This window comes from Pleurodeles waltl, chromosome 11, assembly GCF_031143425.1.
Source record: "Pleurodeles waltl isolate 20211129_DDA chromosome 11, aPleWal1.hap1.20221129, whole genome shotgun sequence".
Taxonomy (NCBI): Eukaryota; Metazoa; Chordata; class Amphibia; order Caudata; family Salamandridae; genus Pleurodeles; species Pleurodeles waltl.
Window position 1 is genome coordinate 824,077,027 of NC_090450.1, and position 20,157 is coordinate 824,097,183.

The window sequence follows — 20,157 nt, forward strand, 5'->3', positions numbered from 1 at the left end:
TAAAAGTGAATCTAACCTTCACTTCCAGATCCTATCATTGTTTTTTTTCTAAGCGACTGTACAATACAAAGCTTACAAGCCGTTAATATTACATTCTGGAGCAGTCAGTGCAACATATTTATGTTCTCCTCAAAGCCTCTGACAGTATCTGTGTTACTCATAAAAGTCTTCCTTAAAGGCAGCAACAGAAGGGTCTATAGAAAGCATCAAGACCTTTACGCTTAAGGAGATAAGCATTTTAATAATACTAGCCAATAATAAAATTCTGAAAAAACAATATTCTTACAACCGGACTATTGTATATATCCGAAGGAACATGGAATACGGGCTGTGCTGGTAACTCTGTATGCATGCTGTGTGGCTATAAGAACAAATCTATTGGTCACACAATCTGCTTGTGTCCAAATTTATTAGACATATGAAAGAAATATTTACGGGAACTTTTTCATGAATCTAATGTGAGGACAGTGGATGAGGCTATAAAGCTTTGTTTTAATGCACAATCTAATTCCTTTGTTAGTAAACGTATGAAATTTCTTGACCAAGCATATTATCAACTTAAAGAAGCTACTAAGATGTTATAGTTTTTAACTTACCTGTTTTATTTAATGCATGACAATTTTACTTTGTGTCTTAATCATTGTTTTGTACTAAATGCATTTTGAGCAGTATGAAATGTAATATTTATCTTGAATAATGTAATCATTAGTCCCTTCATCACCACCAAATGCTTAATTACGCACAACACAGATGATAGACTCTTTGGTGCAGGAGTGAAAATTAAACAAGCAAATGTATGTAATGTGCAAAAGGGCAAATGTCAGCAACAATACTTCTTGAATTGACTCTAGATCTACTGAGCAGCATGGTTCTCCCCTGGCTTTTCTGAGAACTTATGGTGGAGGATTAACTGAACACAGATGGAGCTTTAGAGATCAGGATGCTTCTGTCCTCCAGGAATAGCCCTCAGTGCATGATCTCTTAATCAGAGCCTAGCTCTCACAGATGGATGTGTCCAAAAGTCGTTAAAGGCACGGGCACAAGTCCAAAGCAAAAAATAGCACATCAAAGAGGAACGTGTGTGAAAGTATCTTTGTGAGATTTATCACCAATACACAGAATACATATTAGGATACATGCTGTGGCAAAGAGGAAGAACAATAAAGCCACCTCTTTAACATTACTTGTTTAGGGAAAAGATCCAAAGATCAAAAGTGACTCCCCACATTGAATTCTCCTAACACTCCTTGAAAGGGATCTTAATAGAAGAAACTGAGGATACAATTATGCAGATTGTAGCCATTTTAAGAAGAGAAAACATACTACATAATCATCCATGCATGTCTTACATATAAAAAGATCTCCAGAGGAACTGTAGGACTCAAGTATGTCGAACAGTAGCCCAGGATACCTTCTTATTAAATGTTAAGGTTATTGTGAGTCTGACTCGCCTTAAAACATCTTTGTTACCCCTGAAAATTTACGAAGCCTAACTTTCGCTCTAAGAAAAGAGAGACAACTATGAATGCAAACGATTATCCTCTGGTGGAAAAAGCAAAAATCAACACCCAACACTTCACAACTTTTGATTTCATGCTCCACATTTGTTAAGGGCAAACACCACAGTTTCAATATTTTGAACAGCAGCACACACTTGGACATAAATGGTGGATTGAACAGGCAGGCAAAAGGAGCCATACCCACCCTGGCTTAATTTTTGTTTAGGTCTCACTGTGGGCTGTGATGAACAGGTGGCAATCCCTACAAAAGTACATTGCATACATTTAAAAGATTAGAATGTAAGTAATATTTTCTAAAAACCAGGTCTAGTCCTCACTCCAGTTACTTCAGTTTTGCAAATGAATTGCTTTCATTGTAAAGTAAAAGCTGTGTAATTCATTGTATTTGTATTTTTGGGTCACCCTTCCGTGTAAGGTTGTGATCTGCCTGCAGGCGGGGCATGCGAACAATTAGGCTGAAGCCTAAATTAAAGCAGGTGCAGTGTTTCTGCTGTGGGAGGATAATAATCTTTCATTTAAGTGATGAACAAGTTACTTACCTTCTATAACGAATTATCTGGTCGAGACCATATCCAGAAGATTTATGTGTGAGCAGTTCCGTAGTGTGCTGCCAAGTGGCTGTATTCGATTCTGCGCATCATCTGTGTAATTGGTACTGGAAGCGATGTCACGGTCACCTATACATGCGCCACCTCAACACATGGACATTAGTTACTTTTCACGACTTTCCATGCCAGGAGCGCAGAGCCATGAAGAGCACTAACATTGTTGTGTCCAAACTAGAGCCCTGAAAGGGATTTTCTCTAACCCTAGAAATCTGACTGCAGAGCAGAGAGGAATGGGTAGGTCTGTAAGGAATCTAAAGCTAGATATTGTCTCTAGCAGATAATTTGTTACCAAATTGGTTCATTTGATGGAGACATCTAGCCGCAGATTCCTTACCTTTCAATAGATACCCAAGCAATACCAACCAAGGTGGTGGGCTGCGAACAAATTTACTAAGCTAAGGAGTCTGCTAGGACCAAACAGGCAAAATGTCCGACCCTGGGGACCGGACTGTCCAGGCAGTAGTATTTGGCAAACATGTGCAGGGATGCCCATGTTGCTACCTGACAGATGTCCCGGATTAGGAGAGGCTTTTCCTCTGGTGCAATGAGCCCTCAAGCCCTCAGAAGGCTGTTCTTTGGCCAGAGCATAGCAGATTTTAATACAGAGAATGACCCAGCATGAAATGGTTTGTTTCTGTAGTGCCCGAGCTTTCTTTGCTCCAACATACCCCACAAAGAGTTGGTCGGCCACCTAGAGCTCTTTTTGTGTGTATAATGAACCCCAGCGAATGCATAGGCCCGCCATAATATGAAGATGTGAGACAACAGCTTGGGCCGAGTCTGTATTCAACAACCAGTCATCAAGGTAGGGGAAGATTGATACCCCTGATCTCTGCAGAGGAGCTGTGACCACCTCCATCAACTTGGTGAACACTCGAGGGGTGCTGGTAAGGCCAAAGATGAGCACAGTGAACTGAAAGTGCTTGTGGCCTATCTTAAATCACAGGTAACACCTGTGGGCAGGCAGGATGGGGATGTGGAAATATGCATCTTACAAGTCCAATGCTCCCAACTAGTCTCCTTGGTCTTGGTCTATGGCAGACAAAACCTGAACCAAAGTAAGCATCTTGAATTTCTCCTTTTTGCAGAAGAGATTGACAGTTCAAAAGTCTAGAACAGGCCGAAGACCCTTGTTCTCTTGGGAATCAGAAAGTAGCAGGAATAATAATAACAACCACTGCCTATTTATGATATTGGAATCACCTTTATGGCTTCCTTGGCCAAGGGAGCCGTAACTTCCTCTCGAAGCAATGGCAGATAATCCTCCGAAAGCTGTTCTTGTGTTGGCAGTATAAGGAGAGGGGAGCATTTGAGGGGAGAGAATAGCCCCTCCGAATGATCTGCAGGACCCACCTGTCCGATGTAATGGACTGCCAATGGGTAAGATGGTGAAAGTATTTTCCCACAGAACAGACATGATCCCTTAATAGGAGACTAGGAGGGCTTAGAGGCTGCAGCTGCCGGGGGGTTGGTGGTGGACGACTTCTGGCTACCTGAGCCACCGGGTCAGAATGCACTGCATCAACACAAATCTTGGTGAGCTTGAGCAGAATGGTGGCTGACATAGGGTTGGTGCAGTGCCATGTCCCTTCCATAGCCACGAAAGGGGTGAAAGGCAGACTGGGGATGTGGGGTCAGTGAGAGGCCCAAAGACTTGGCTGTGGCCATAGTACTTAAAGCGCTCCTGCGCTGAGTCTGCCTTCTCTTCAAAGAGACAAGTCCAGTCGAAGGGCATGTCCATGAGGTTGACCTGGACGACCCCTGAAATGCCACGTGTTCTCAATTAGGCATGGCATCTAAGAGCCACTGTCGACGAAACAGTTGTGCCCAGCGAAACTGTTGTGTCCAATCCACACCTGATGGTGAACTTTGCTGCATCTCTCCTGTCCTTTATTACTTGGGAGAGGGTGGCCTAGGCTTCCTACGGAACCTGTGGCAGCACTTGCACAATCAGATCCCTCAATGTGTGGGAATAACGGCACAAAAGTCATGCAATGTTCACCGACCACATTGCTAGGAAGAAAACATTTTCTTTACCAAGGTCTCCAGTCCTTTGGATTCCCTGTCACTGACGAAGTGGCAAGGAACATTCCATGGGGAAGTTGAGTCTTGGACTACCAAGCTCTTGGGGGTGGGATGTTGGGTGAAGAAACCCGGGTCACCTGGGGCAGGGCGATGAAGTGGACAATTGTATTGTTCATAGGAGCCCCTGTGCTGTGCTTGGACCATGTTCGCAGCAGGACATCAGCCATTGCTTCATTGATGGGAAGCAGGTGTCTGAAGAGGGCACCCTAGGCTGAAGCACTTCTGTCAAGAGGTTAGTCTTGACTGCCCCTCAGGGAAGTTTGTGGTTGAGGACCTCCGTTGCCCTCTTTCCCAGGATTGCATATGATGTTCCCTCCTCCGTAGCCATGGTAGCCATGGTAGCCAGTATCTGGAGATGTGCCAGTCCACAGGCATCACCTACTTCTTCATACCAGTCCATAGATGTTTCTAACTGGTGTTTCTAAAGGGTCCGGTGACCCCTTCCACACCTCCCCTATGCCTGGCTGCTCAGAAAAATGGTCAGCAACAACCTAGGATTAATGGGGTCTGTCCTCGTCAGAGTCGATGTTGATTAATGCCATTGCGACTCCGAGTCATCGGGAATTAGAGTGGGTCTAGCGCAGTCAGTAGGCGGTGGGAGCATTGGCGTCGAGACCAGCACCAGAGAAGGTTGTATTGGCATGACAGACACCGGTCCAGATACGTGATATGATCCATGAGACTATCGGAGCCGAGGCCGGAGCCGTTGGTGCAAAACCTGATGGGGCCACCTCCGACCCTACGTGGCCCGAAGGTGCTCCTGAGGGGTCAGCCCACCCAATTATGGGGGGGGCCTCATAGAATCCACTTACCTAAGCGGGAGTTGCTCCAGCTCCCAGAAATGCAAGAAGGTGGGGAGTCTGACCTGGCAACTGCTCTGCAGAACCGTGTCTGGAATGCCGATGTTCCGATGTCGTCACATTGGCCAAGGGCGCTTCTTATCCCTCTTCCCAGAGTGTCCGGATGACTTGGAGTGGGCTGAAGAGGACTTGAGGGTCCTGGAACAGTTCCGCAACCTTCTCCTCAATCGGTACTGAGATCACCGAGGAGTCACACTAAGTGGCGTCAACTGCCACGCCGCAAACTGCTTTAGGGACTGCTCCCTCAAAGCCTTGATGCAATGGCCCGGCAGTCCGAGCATGACTTGGAGTCGTGGTCATGCTCGAGGCACCACAAACAAACCTGATGGGGGTCTGTAACTGACATGGTGCTGCAACAGGGGCCACATGGTTTTAAATCTGCCTTCCTTTAAGACATTCCTCTACACACTTTGAAAAAATATTCAACAAAACATCAAAAAAACATCAAAAAGCGACAGAGGGTAGCTCTTTCTCCACATCAGCACTAACTGATGCAGAAAGAAAAGAAATGATGTCTGCATGCCAAGGTGGTGCATATATAGGTGACCGCACCGCCTTTTCCAGCGCCAACGAGGCCGCATGGTAGCGAACAAAGCCCCTTGCAAGGGTACTGCTCACACAAAAATCTTCCTGATCCAGTTTGATGCATAGGAAATTCAAAGGTAAGGAATCTGCAGCTACAGGTCTTTATCAGATAATGTGCGCACAACATGCTAGACTGAGGTAGAGAAGGGGGAGGTTCTTTCCTAAATCTCTAATGATCAGGGGCCTCAGGTCAGAAGAAAGAAGGAGGTGAGGCAAGGAAAGGAAAACTATGCAACCGAGACTGGGAGCAGAGGGAAGAAGTGTCTGGTATCTTCAGGCCCCGTGTGGCACATTCAGAGTAAAAGATATAGAAGGTGTTGCTGAATAGTGTCTCTGGGGGCGACAGACTAGGGGATGATTCTTTCACATTAGGTTTGGCAGTAGTGGGTAGATAGGTCCACTGCATCGTGGGAGGGGCAGTGCAGTCACAGATGACGGGGCATGGGTGTGGTAATGAGTGGGATGGTGATGTGTAGGGCAAGAATGTGGTGGCAGGCTGGTCATGTCAGACAAGGCAGCAGTATGGTGGCAGCTGTGTAGCTACTCAGGCAGGGAAAGCTGGGCTGACAGTGAAGTGAGGCAGGAACGTATAAGTCAATTTGGTAGGAGGAGGTGGGACAGCAGGGCAGAAGCAACTGGATGATGACTGTTGTGAGGTAGGGGCAGGAGGCTAGTAACAAGTGTGGTACACGAGTACTGACTGAGGTGTGGAATGACTTATAGGAGGCTGGTGATTAGTAAATTAATTAAGGCAGTGGTGAAGAGCATGTGGGTGGTGTCAGGTATGGGAGGGCTGTGGTGGTCAGACAGATGGTGATGGATCGGGTATGTGTAGGGGGTAGGAAATGGCAGCAGGTGGGTAGTGGTGGAGGTCACCTTCTCCATCCCAGTCATACTCCACATCCCTGTCACTCTCCTCTTCTCTGTCACAGTCCAAGATATCCCCTTCCCTGTCTCCCCGGACTTTGCTATCCCATTCTCAGTTCTTGCCACCTGCCCGTCCCTACAACTACCCCAAGTCCCACTGACCTCCCCATCCCTGTGTAAGGCCTGTTCCTATCACCCTCCCCACCCATGTCACCCTTCCAGTTCGTATCCCCCTCTCCACCCCCGTCACCGTCATTATCACTGGCACACTACCGTTGCCTCTCGGCTTCCCTTTCCCTGTCACGGGGCTGTGGGGCAATGAGGGTCTCATGGACCCCAGGGCATGGGGGGGTCAGTGCGCAACACAGCAGCAGCTCGGCGCGCCGGTGACAGTGGCTGACCTTCAGGGGTTGTAGTCCGCAGGCCTAAGCGCCCTTCTCTCCCCGCTCTTCTTTAATAAGCTGCTTCTGCTGGAGCGTGCGCCAAACCTGCATTAACAACACGTCGGTAAGATCTATATTCCAAGTTAAAAGTATCTTGCCGTAAGTTAAAAATAAGTACTGAAAACAAAAAAAACATGTTTTCTCTAAGAAGCGAGCAGAAAATAATTATTTATCAACTAGAATGTATTTCGCTCACAGCAGGAAGCGTTGAAACCGCTTTTCTACCTGTCACGTCTAGTTTTTCAACCACTGACTTTATATTAATCTTGGCCTTTATGAATGAAAAACACCAGACGTGTCTGTCGAATAAAGATGCCACCCTTTTACAGAGGTGCTGCCGTGTTTTTATAACTGATAACTTTCTTTTATTAAATGCATTATTGTTTAGACCTTTTTGTAATAACAGTGATACAAATGAGTAATGATTGTTTTTGTCCAAACTAGAAACTTGCTGACCAAAATATTTACTATTAGTGAGTCAACTGTGCAGGAGAGAGAGAAGGGAGGTGAGAGAACGGGTGAAAGAGAAGGAGAGGAGCGAAAGAGAAGGAGAGGAGCGAAAGAGAAGAACAGGAACAAGGGGGAAGAAGGATACAAATGGGCAGACGAGTTGGAGAGGAGAAAAGAGAAGCATAGACAAATGGAATAGGGAGAGGGATGAGAGGTAGGCTTAGAGAAAACCGGGTGACTGGAAGACAAGAGAAGAGAGGGAATAGGAAAAGACAATGGGAGGAAAGAGAGGAAAGGGGTAACAAAAAAACAAAAAAAAGTTAAGGCAAAAAAGGGAAGGAGTGGTGCAACTGTAGGAGGGAGACAAAAGGAGAAGGGAAACGGGATAAGAGAAAGAGAAGGGGAAATTAGAGAGAAGGAGAAGTACAAGATGGAAGAGAAAACATGAAAGATAGAGGAGGGGTGAAGATTATAGAGAGCCATACCGGATGTAGGTCAAAGAGAGGGATATTTCTTTTTTCTGGCTACTCTCCAATACCCCTAGTCTCTGCCACTATTCCCAAACCTGTCAACGTCCCATTACCTAGATCACTCCGGTTCCTATTACATTACAATTCCTGTCACACTCCAGACTCTGTTGTGATCCCACAGCGTCTCAAAACCATGTCAGCTAGTTTTAGACCATCTCTGGCCTGATGAGGAGCATGCCTGGCATATTGGTGGCAATTCTTGCCCTTGTTCTTTTAAACTGCTAAAAAAATGTATAGATGTGTCACAATTTGTCAAAGTTTCCTTAAAGAGTGTAAACCCCAAACACCCGTTGTAAAGTCATGCTTCCTTGTTACACAGTGATTGTCCTGGATTAGCTGCTCCTTCAAAACCTAAATCTTTTTTATCAAGTTTAAGTATACATTTATGCTTTAAAATGCACTGTGTGGGCCAATTTCCAAGATATTTGTGAAGGAAAGAACCTACCCATATTCTCCCCCAAACACCACTGATACTCCTCCTCTGAACACCACTGAAGCAACTATGGCTTGCTCATTTTGCTCTCTCGCTCCCTGCAACTTTGTACTGATGATTTTCTAGCCACTATTCCTTGTTGTCGCCTATTAAACCATCCACATCTTGAAAGTCCAACAGTCATGACACCTTTGCAGGAGTATAATGTATTTGTCCCCTTCTGGCACAAAAGTCTGCCTTTGCCACCAGGTGGCATGAAAACAGTAACTTCTGCCATCACAAAATCATTGAAAAAATATTATATATATATTTGTTTGGGGTTCATACTAGTTACACAGTTCCCTAGTTCCCACAGAGAATATTCATGCATAACTTTAAAAAAAACACCAAGCAGGAAATGACAGAATAAAGTCATCTCCAAAAGAGATATAGTTTTTGCCTCCTCCCTCCAATAGATAAGGACAGGTGGATGAATTGCCACATGAATCGGTCTAGTTCAGCCCTAACTTAGATCCATCTATAATCCGCACTGCCCACATATTGTTCTCGTCATACCAATCCTTGTACACAACTTAGATAAACGCAGAAACAACTTGTACAGCACACATTTTGCTTACACGCCTTTAGTTACAGCTGGAATCCGATGTTTATTATAGTTATGTAAACAATTTGATTTAGCAGGACAACATGTCAAACCACAGCTGAGAAAAAATAAACATTTCAAAAGGTTAAGACTAGAAAAATGAAAAGAAAGCCTATGATCAGCCACAAAGTAATCAAACCCCACCGCCGATACAAAAAATAAAATGTCGTTTAGTAAAGTAACACTAAGAAAAAGTGAACTGTTACTAACTAGCAAGTTACATTATTACAAACTGATAGGTGTTCAGAAAAGTGACGTTGGAAATAATAACACAAAAATAAATGGATTCAAGGAAACCTAAAACAGTGAATATTTAAATCAGTTATGTTAAGATATGAGAAACAATATGAAACTCAGAAAACATGTTTTAAATATACAGAAAGTAGTAGAAAAAGACAACGCACCTTTAACAATTTCTTCATTTTAAGCAACCTCCCAGAAGTTCATAAACGCACAATAATCCCCTGCTTACTCAGTAGTCCAGAATATTGTGAAGTTGAAAAAATTAGTAGGTGACAATATTCACAGAGACTTCCTTCATGAGTCTTTAGAAATCTGAATGGGTCCTGCTCCTATATGTTATTGACAACTCTCAAAAATGTTTATTACATCGTTTTGTAGTCTGCAATCGCTCTCAAATCTCAGAATAGACGTGAATTCAGCTAAAGTTCATTTACAAATCTTAGAAAGAATGGCCAGGCAGGAGAACAATTGTTAGAGGCAAGTGTTCCTCCCCAGCTATCCAGTACATTAAATAGGCCGAGAGCAAGCCAGAGATACCTTAAGGCATTTGAGAAACACTTGTCACACTAGACATCCCATTGATTAATTCACATTTAAGCAATAATGCTTTAAGAAAGAAAATTGCCAGATGGTGTGGCCTGGTCGGCTAAAATGGCAGAAGTCCTCCCCTGAGCTCCCGGGGCCCAAACTGGAACTAATCCTGTTGATGACGGGACTTCTCGGGGTTCTGATAATGTTGGGCAAAGTCTTTGCCCAAGTGGCTGCCAGGGAGACAGTTGCCAATGGCCCGTGGGGCACCTGGACACACAAAATGGCACTCTGGGCTCTGTCAGTGAGCAGATCAAAAGATGGCAGCACGGAGGGGGCTTAAGACGAAACCAATGGTGGCTGAGATATTTGTGGGATGACTGCAGCAGGGTCCTGGAGATGTGATGGACTAAGCTGCAACCCTGCATAGCAGGTTGTAGGTGTTCTCGGAGCAATGCTGCGGGTCGAGACTAGTGGCTGGGCCCTATACACTCAGGCACCTGGAGAAGTGGATCTACTGCCGACAGTGTAGGCCCACTGCCCTGAGAAGATTCATTGGAGTCCTGGCACCGCCTGAACTCTACTGAGCATGTTAACCTGTTTGTGGGCTGCTTGTGCAAGGAGGGCGGCCGCACAGCAAAGCTCCTGAGGGAGCGAGTGGTGGCAGGTTGGACCTTGATGAAGGACTCAGGCCATATTTGGGGCGGGGGGATTAGAAAAGGGGGCTGAGACAGAAATAGTCCCCACCCTTCCATTGATGGCGTCAAAGAATGCAGCGCCTGTGATCTTAATAGCAGCTGAGTCCCTTTGCCAACCTACAGTTGCAGGTGTGAGACTGAACCAGTGGCAGTCCCTGAAGCAGCCAGGGGTGCTGAGGGCTTGGTGGAAAAAGTACCTTACTAGTGGGTATTCCCCTCCCCAAAGAACTGTGTCACATCTCACTGAGGCCTGTGTGTGGGGGGGGGGGGTGGGGGGGGGGAGGGGCAGGAAGGACAGTAAGTGCAGACATGCAGCTGAGCCTCCCACACGGCACGAAGCAGACCCTATGCCTGAAGGGACCTGATAAGCTGTCCCCAAAGAGGGTCCCATGTTGTGCTATAGTGCTGGTGAACCAGCCAAACATGGGCAGTGACAGACCCCTCCCCCTAGTGGCTCAAGCACATACCAAAATAGACAAGTTCACAGCTTCAGCGTCCACGACATAAAAGACAACAAGTGAGGGAGGCCCACCTCAGCGACCCTCAGAGTGGACAGACAACAATGTTATCCTGGTGCTGCAGACCAAAATCGAGGAAGTGAGCGTTTGTGTGGCACTTCCGGTTCAGGACCTCCTAAATGTGGTGAAAAGGGTCTCTGGGGAAGAGGGACAGATTATTTTTTAACTGGATGGCGCAGTTCACAACCTTAAGACTATGGTGGCACAACTGACATGCACATCCTGCACTCTGGAGGAATGTGCCAAAGGCACAGAAAACTGAGTGGGATGGAGCAACCATTGTTTTATATGCTTCTCAGAAGGTATCTCTCCCGAAAAATTATTGTAGCAATGGGTTGCCTTTTGGATGCCGTTGGATGGGTTGTCCACTTGCTTCATTATCAAAAGAGCCCACAGGACAAGGGTACTGAAGTCACCGACTAGCACCCCTCCCCACTCTATGATTGCCAAGGTGCTGAACTACAGGGATACCACAAGGGACAAGGATTTGCTCCTTACGAGTTGGCTAGAATTATGGTGTTCCTGGACTACTCTAAACAAGTGCAGAAACAATGCTAATCCTTGGACGCAGTCCTGCAAAAACTAAAGACCATGAAACTTTAATACATGCTCATGTTCCCTGCTAATCGTAATGTGCTGAACGTTTCCAAATTCTTCTTGTTTGATTGCCCAGAGGCAGCATGGGAATTGGTAATGGAACAAAGGTCTCTTTGATGCAGCCCGCTCCAGATACAAGAGAGAACAGATCTTGCGTGCCAGAGTTCTGCCCAAGCCTAACCCCAGAAACAGAATGAACGTAGGGGCTCCCACAAGTGGAGGGAAATCTCTAAAGTGTAGTCGGACTCTTCAAGATATGAAGCGGAGGCCAAAGGGTCAGAGGGAAACTGAGCTAAACATGATCAGACAAGGTCCCAATCCACTCCCAACAACTCAGCCCAGATAAAAACCCTATCGTACTGCATTCTGGATAATTTGTGTGGAGTGGCTCCTCTTCTAATTTATAAAAAGACAGCAATAATGTATCCTTTGTGACCAGGAACTGGAAAGGCTTTCCTGTATGCAGCCTATTTAGATCTAGGAACGTTTGATTTCAATCACATGTTGGGGCGACAGATACTTCTGGGGCTGGGGAGTTGGGGAGTTGAAGGGGTTTGGTTTTGGCCTGGTTGGCCATTGTTGTTTTTGACATGCAAGCCATATTCACAGTGTATCTCATCACACACAGCAGCTTTCTACCACTGAGGTTGATTGGACCAAGCCCAACCGAAGGAAACACCAATGGCATGGTTGACCCATTGCTATTAGCTATTCCTCACCGGCCCCACCATGCATGACTTCAATGTTATGACATGGAAAATCAATGGGCTGAACGACCATATTAAAAGAGGAGAAGTACTTAGGTTTGCAAAACAACATGTACCAGCAATCCTGATGCTACACTAAGTTCCCTTACTGGCCCCTAGGTGTCCGTTCCTGGGCAGATATGGCTAACAGGGAAACCATCACAGATGTCATCTTAATCACCACTGCCTTTGAAGGTTACTACAAAGCTCTCCATGCCAAGTGCTCGGGACCTGTGCGGGGGTGCTCCATGCTTCTTATTGCAGACCTACCCCTATCAACTCCTTTCACACTCAACAAACACAAACTAGAGCACCCACTGGAGTTTAAACAGCTGGAGGGGGCCCTAAAGGACGTGAATCCAGACAAGACCCCAGGAACAGATGGGTTTCATTTAGAATACTACCCAAAGTTATGCCAACTCCCCATGCCTCCCTTGACTGGGACTTCCTCATGGAGGTGTCTGGTCACTTAGAGTTAGGGACACTGTTTATGTATGTTTGAATGCAATACTTCAACCAAGGGCGCAAGTGAGAATAAACTAGATCCCATTCCAATATTTACTGATCCAGAGAGGCACCTGGCAGGCATGCCCAATAACTCCCCTGGTATTTGCTTTAGCAATAGAACTACTGCCAGACTGGATTAGATGTGATGCTCAGATCAGGAGGTTCAGTTGGGGGAACGATATGGAAGATTACATCGCCCTCTACGCATATGATAATTTGCTGTTTCTCTCACATCCTGCCATCAAGGAACCTAGGCTCCTTCATATATTGAACTTATATAAGTAAGCCTCTGGCTTGCAGGTCAATGTGTTCAAGTAATTTTTAGTGCCTCCCTTCGGAGGCAGAGAAGCAATGGACTGTCAAAATAGAATTACATTCTGCAGAATTAGCTTTCAGTACCTCAGTATTCATAGTTCACTTCTCCCCAATCTAATATGGAATCTTAATCTTACACCAATGGTAACTTTACTGGATGCGCCACAGTGATGCTCAAATAAGCAGGAGGACAGCTTTATTAAAAATTAAGGTTCTGCCATAAATACTGTATGTCTTCTAGAACTTCCCGATGTTGATACCAAAGACCTAGGTCCAGAACCTTCAAGTAAAAAATGTATTCATTTTTATGGGAAAACCAATCTCATTGCACTTCCTCTGGCAAATGAACAGAGTCAACCTTCAATAGGGAACTGGGTATGGCAGACTTGTGTTAATATTGCTTGGTGCTGCAGTTACTGATACTGAATGGTTGGCTTAACAGGGATAGTCAGACCCAGCCTTTAGTAATGAGATCTCCTTTATGGGGTGCAACAATATGACAGGTATGATGTATAGGATTCCCATCCTGCATACGTTGCTGGAACTGTCCAGAACAGTGCTCTCGGCCTTAAAGCCAGACGAGGCTGCACCGTAAATTACCCTGAAAACCCCTTTGTGGCAGTGCCATTGGCTCGGCAAGGTGGGGTAGCAGGAGAGTTTCAGCAGATGGGACTGCATAGGTATCTTGAAAATGAGAAGTTCAAGGTCACCAACCCCCAATTTCATAAATTCCTGCAGCTCCGTCAAACTTCTCTCACATGGTGATTCCATAGATACAGCCCCCGAATATAGTCCGAAGAAGGCCTAATTTCTTATTGGTCTACTGGGAAAAGGGGGCATCTCCCGTATTTATAAATCTCTAGTTATTAACATGCCTGACTTTTTCACACCGATGAAGGAAAAGTGGGAGGCCTGGGAAAACCCCTGGAAGAGAGTAATTGGAGGGACACCAGATTGCATTGCATGTGCTAACCATATCTTCAAGACTTCAAGTCATTCAATTAAAGTACTTACACAATACCTACTTGTCACCACAGAGGCTGGGGAGGGCACACAAATCGTGCCATCTCCTGTATGCTTCAGACAAATGCTTGATGAAGAGCGAGACTTCCTTTGCATAGTCTAGAAATGTCCTGTGATTGCAACCTAATGGTTGTCTGTCTTCTCCAAGCTCTCATGCATCCTAGAGACACCTATTGAACTCAAACCTCGTAATCAACTGTTGGGAAGAAGATTTTGCAGGATTTAGGGGAGATAGAGCATGGTTTGGGAACTATGTTTGTAAAAAAGTGACGTAGTGTGTAATTGGAACCCTGCTGACCCACCCTCCCTGGTGCTCGGCTATTGACTGGTGTGCTAAACAGGAAAAACCTATTTATGTAGCAAGAGGATGCCCCCAAAAGCATAAGAAGATCTGAGGCAAATGGTGGAATTACTATGGACCAGCATAATAGCTGTATTTGATGCACGCGTTGTAAGGAATTGTGATGTATGTCTTCTATCCTCGGTGATCTTTAGTGTTTGCACTGTATTGTGTAATTTAAAAGTTGCAAAATCAACCTATTTGATTAATTAAAAAAAAAAATTGCTAAAAGGTTACTTTCCTAAAATGCAACTTGCGTCACATTCGCTCATGTTAACTAAGCCATGGAAAAAGTTGGAAACGCTCAACTGACATTCTACTAACAGTTATATACAAAATAAAAGCGATCTACAGATTGCTTGTTTGGTAAAACTAATCCTTCACTGTCTGCATTAGAAGGCGCTAATAGTTGTCTCCATAGTCCAACTCTTATATTCTACCAAGTAAATACAAGAGCATGTTGAACTTTCAGTGTCTGTAGGGTCTTCTCCTTTGGGGTAGAAGCTTTGGCAAAAAAGTTCCCAGGTTTACAGACATAGCTACATGATTCTTTGGAAACATGGGAGCAAACAAAATGATTATCTTGGACCATTAAGCCCATGAACATGTTAGTCGAGGATTTATGAAAGGATACAAGAGAAGCTGCTTCATCATCAGGTACATCCGAGTTTTTCATGCAGTATCACGCATAACAAGAGCAACCTATTCAACAAACGCATGCATGACCACCTTGCAGGTTCCCTGAATGCATAAAGAAGCTAATTGGTGAGTATTGTTTTGCAAATGCTTGCGGTGCGGTTGGTAGGGTTTTTATGATAGGAAAGATCCTGTGGACTTAAAGAAAGAGCATCCAAATATAAGTAATTCTATCTTACTCTTATGTACCAGCTTCTTTCACTACTCAATGTTGTCTTTGATTCCACAGCAATTAAGAGTGAAAATGAGGAGGAAGCACCAGGCAGCTCAGGTGGATTAGGCAAAGAGGTTTCACGGAACTTCAGGCTCAAAGTAAACCTTGCTCTTTTAGGAAGCACCTAAAGCATAGTCGACAGAATGAGTGTGGGACATCACATACAGCTGCCCGCTAGGTACACAGCTGGAGAATGCCTCCGGGGCCACCTTTACCCTGGTGCAGTGTGCCCAGACACTGGATGGATGCTTAGCCGCATGCAGAGAGTAAGAGTTGGTGATGCATAGCATAATATATCAAGAAATAACGGCATTAACTACTGTTTGGCCCACAGGATTCTTTTCAATTGTCACAAGTAAGTGGTCAGCAGAAAACAGTTTCTATAAATGTGACAGCACACAGCATGCCTGATGTAAAAGTTGCAAAGGTTCCTCTTAGCCAAGCATGAACATGAACCTAGAAAGAATTTAAATAGAAATATATATATATTTTTTGTTTGACATTGCAGTTTGTTTGAAGGTGGACGAGCGTTCAGAATCATCTGGCCAGAGTAAAATAAAGGGAATAGTTCAGACATGCAAATAACGTTTTGCTTCTTGTGCATGAGGCCATCAAGAAAGATGTATTCCATGACAGACGTTTCAGTTCATGCAAACCCAACTACACAAAGGGTTGAGGTTCCAAGAAACAGAAGGGGCCTCATCAGAGGGAAAAGTAGTATCAGACCATTTAGCTGTGTTTTGATAACTTTACTGGATGTGGCGGACACTCTGAACCTGTTCTGAGAGACCTGGAGGGCCACAGGGAGACATGTACGTTTTCAAAAGCACTCCTGCTCCCTTATTTAGGGGACACAAAAAAAGATGCAACAACCACTAAATTTGTGACCGGGTTAATACCTTTAAAAAATGGCACAACATAATCCATTTGCGCCTGTATAGAGATGTGGCGTGGAGGACTTCCTATGAGACAATAGGACAGCCAGATTCTACATATGGAGACCTAGGAGTCCAAAGAATAGCTTTTCAGGAACGTAAGCTCAGCTATGGTAGCGAGTGTTGCAGCACTTTACCAGCTGGACAGGTGGCCCCTTCTATTGAGATATAGAACATTCAAATTTGTATATATAGCGAGGTGAAGGCTCCGCAAACACTCCTGATCTTGTGCTGAGATCTGACTGTCTACCAACACTTCAACGAGAAAGTGCTGCCAGCCATCTTGGGACCCGGCTTGAGCCGAGGCCCTCCCAGGGCAACAAAGCACCTTTCAAAACAAATTGCTGCAAATTTGGGACAGGGTAGGCCAGGTCCCGGAGGTATATAAGAAATAAAGGAGGAGCCCCCTCCTAGGGCTTAAATATGACCAGGGGACCACCACCTCCCTGGGGCTTATATTTATTAGTTTGAGGGGGCCGCACGGCCCCCGCACCCCAGAGACCACTACCTCTCTGGGACAAAATTGCTTGGTTATAGTCCCCTCCCGAGCCCCAGGGGACCACCACCTCCCTGGGCTAAATACAAACGTTGGAGGGCGGGCACGCTGCCCATGTTGCGGAGCCAATAATGACCCTGGACACCGTCCCCCCTCCCCAAGGGCCAGCTCCTGCTATGTCCCGGGGTGCTCACCCCATGACATAGCTGTTTGCTCTGACTGGGCAGAAGCTTTGACAGCTCCCACCAAGTCAGGGAAAACAGTCCACTCCCAGCAAGTAGGAGCTGCCAAACAGCTCTCACTTGCTGGGAGCTGAGTTTTCCTCTGTTTCTCTGATCGCAGACATGCGAGCAGGAAAACAGGAAACGATTGCTCTCACAGACAAGGAGCTGCATTTTTCGCAACTCCCTGTCTGTGACAGCAAGCTGGCTCCCACAGAAAGTGGGGAGTCAGCTGGGAGAGTCGGCTGGGACCGCGGGAAAACCTTGAGGCTTCCCTGCGGTCCCATTGCACACTGGGTGCCCTGGAGAGCACCAAGGACAGATGGCTGAGCCCCGGGTGATGGGGTCCCCGGGGCAAAGATCGGCCAGGGATCGGAGTCGTGCGGCCCCACCTGAGCCAATGTCAACATTTTGAACTTCTCCTTTTTGAGGAAGAGGTTGAGGGACCCAAGATCTAATATAGGACTAAGACCCTTGTCCTTTTTCAGGACCAGAAATTAGCGGGAATAGCAACCATGACCTACTTCTGGCAACGGAACCCAGGGCTTGGACTTCCTCACGGAGAAGCGCCACATGATCCTCCGATATTCGATTGCATGAAGGTGGCATGGCTGGAGGAGGTGTCTCGAAGGGGAGGGAGTAGTCCCTTCGGACAATCTGGAGGACCCACCTGTCCGAGGTAATGGATTGCCATTGGGGCAGGTTATGGCGAATCCTGCCGCCAACTGGTTCCTAGTGTACCCGCGGACTAGGAAGGTTTGGAGGATAAGGACAGGGTGGGAGTGGACTGGGCGACTCGCTGGCTCCCTGATCCCTGGGGGCATGGGATCCCGCATCCGCAGCCACACAGCATGCGCAGGTCGATGGCCAGGGGTACAAGGACGCGGTTGGGTGACCCTTCTGTAGCCGTGAAAGGGGCGAAAGGTGGAATGCTGGGGTACAGAAGCAGGTGCGAGGCCAAGGGGCCGGGCCGTGGCTCGGGAATCCTTAAAGCGCTCGAGCGCCGAGTCCGCCTTGTCTCCGAAGAGACGTGTGCCATCAAAGGGCATGTCCATCAAGGATTGCTGGACATCCCCTAAAAAGGCAGATGTTCTCAGCCAGGTGTGGTGTCTCAATGCCACCTTTGATGCAACCGATCTGCCCAGAGAGTCGGTTATATCTAGTCTACAATGAATCATGAACTTCGCTGCATCCCTCCAATCTGTTACGGCTTGGGAAAGGATAGTCCGGGCTTCCTACGGAACGCTAGACAGCATTTGCGTGACCGTATCCCAGAGAGTATGGGAATAGCGGCCCAAAAGGCATGCGGTGTTCACGGACCGCAGCGCTAGACTGTTGGAAGAAAACAACCTCTTCCCTAAATTGTCTAGTCTTTTTTATTCCCTATCGGGGGTGCAGCAGGGAATGCGCCAGATGAAGAGGAAGCCTGGATGAAAAGGCTCTCAGGTATGGGGTGTTGGGTGAGGAATTTCGGGTCTGTCTGCACAGGCCGATGGTGGCGGGCACTCATCTTATTCATAGGAGCCCCTGTGCTGGGTCTGGACCAAGTACCCAAAAGGATGTCTGTCAGTGCCTCAATAAAGGGAAGAAGGGGTTTCGGAAGTGAAAGACTCCGGCTGAAGCACATCGGTTAGGATATAAGGCCTAACTCCACAGAAGGTTGTCGAGGTCCAGGACCTCAGCCACCCTTTTCACCACCATGGAATATGAGGCACCCTCCTCCGTAGCCAAGGTAGGAGGAGAGAGCATACCAGTGTTAGGGGAGGTGTCTAGACCAGTGGCTTCACCCAAATCCTGCACCCAGTCCATGAGCATAAGGGTTTGGATCAACCCTGGGCCCAGGAGAGCCCATAGAGAACAGAATCGACGTTGTTCCAGCTCTGGGTTGTTGGGCATGAGGATGGGATTGACGTAGATTGTGGGCACAACTGACGTCGGGAGCGTCGACATCTGACCCGATGCCGAGGGAAGGCCACTGTGGCACGACCCGCGTCTGGACGGATCCGCGATTGGATCCAGAGGAGCCCTCCGGAGCCGAGGCCGAAGCCAACGACTTCGAACCCGAGGGGGCACCCACTAACTCACCTGTGCCTAGAGCGTCGACGCTCTTCCTACGCTGCATCGTCCGAGCGACAGGGTGAAGTCGAAGAACGCTTATCCTTCTTCGACTTCTTTTAGTGACCCGAATGTTCCGATGACTTTGAGGACGAAGAGTGGTGGTGACTCCGCGGCCAGTCTTAAGACCTTCCTCTCGAATGAGACCTTGAGCACAGCGAAGTCGAGTGTCGGGCCGCCATAACCTTTAGGGACCGCTCCCTCAAAGCTTTCGGGTTCATGGCCCGACACTCGGAGCACAACTTCGGGTCGTGATTGCGCTCCAGGCACCAAAGACACATGAGGTGCGGATTCGTCACTGACAACGTTCGGTGACAGGAGTCGCAGGGCCTGAATCCGGTTTTGCTGGACATCCCTTGACACATCCACGAACTCATCAAAAGAATTCGACAAAAGTGTCGATGTAGTCAAAAAATGACTGAGGTAGCTCTCTCCAGATCTGCGCACCGGGGTGGCGCCTATGTACGACCGCGATGTCATCACAGCGAACACGATGCTGACGACACCCGCGAAGTCGACCAACACCACCTGACGGCACGCAGAGGTACTGCTCGAAGAAAAATCTCCAGATCCACTCTGACGCTTGGGGAAATTCAAAGGTAAGGAATCTGCAACTAGAAGTCTCTATCAGTAAGTTTTCTACTTGGATCATCCAGAAGACAATAAGGATTCCTAAATAAAATGCAAGATCAGAGAAAACAATGGTTTTCTGTTGCATTGCATTCTGCCTACCCACCATCAGCATCATCCGACATAATTTCTACCCATACCATAGGATACTAAATTAGCCGCGTAGTAGTGCTCTCAGAGGTGCCAGGGACTACTAGGACCAGCAGCACTTGCGGCAGGAGGGGCTCTGCTAGCCAGCATACTTGCGCTTGGAGGCGCATTAAGGTGTTTGCGCGGACCAGCGCAGGAGCAGCCAGGAAGATCGAAGAGAC

General features: G+C 46.7%; 1 protein-coding gene across 4 annotated transcripts in view; it reads right to left on the reverse strand.

Moving 5' to 3' along the window:
- The window catches only part of SMTN (smoothelin), a 777,537-nt gene that overhangs the window by 207,871 nt on the left and 549,509 nt on the right, over positions 1-20,157 (reverse strand). The gene's annotated exons all lie outside the window — the stretch shown is intronic.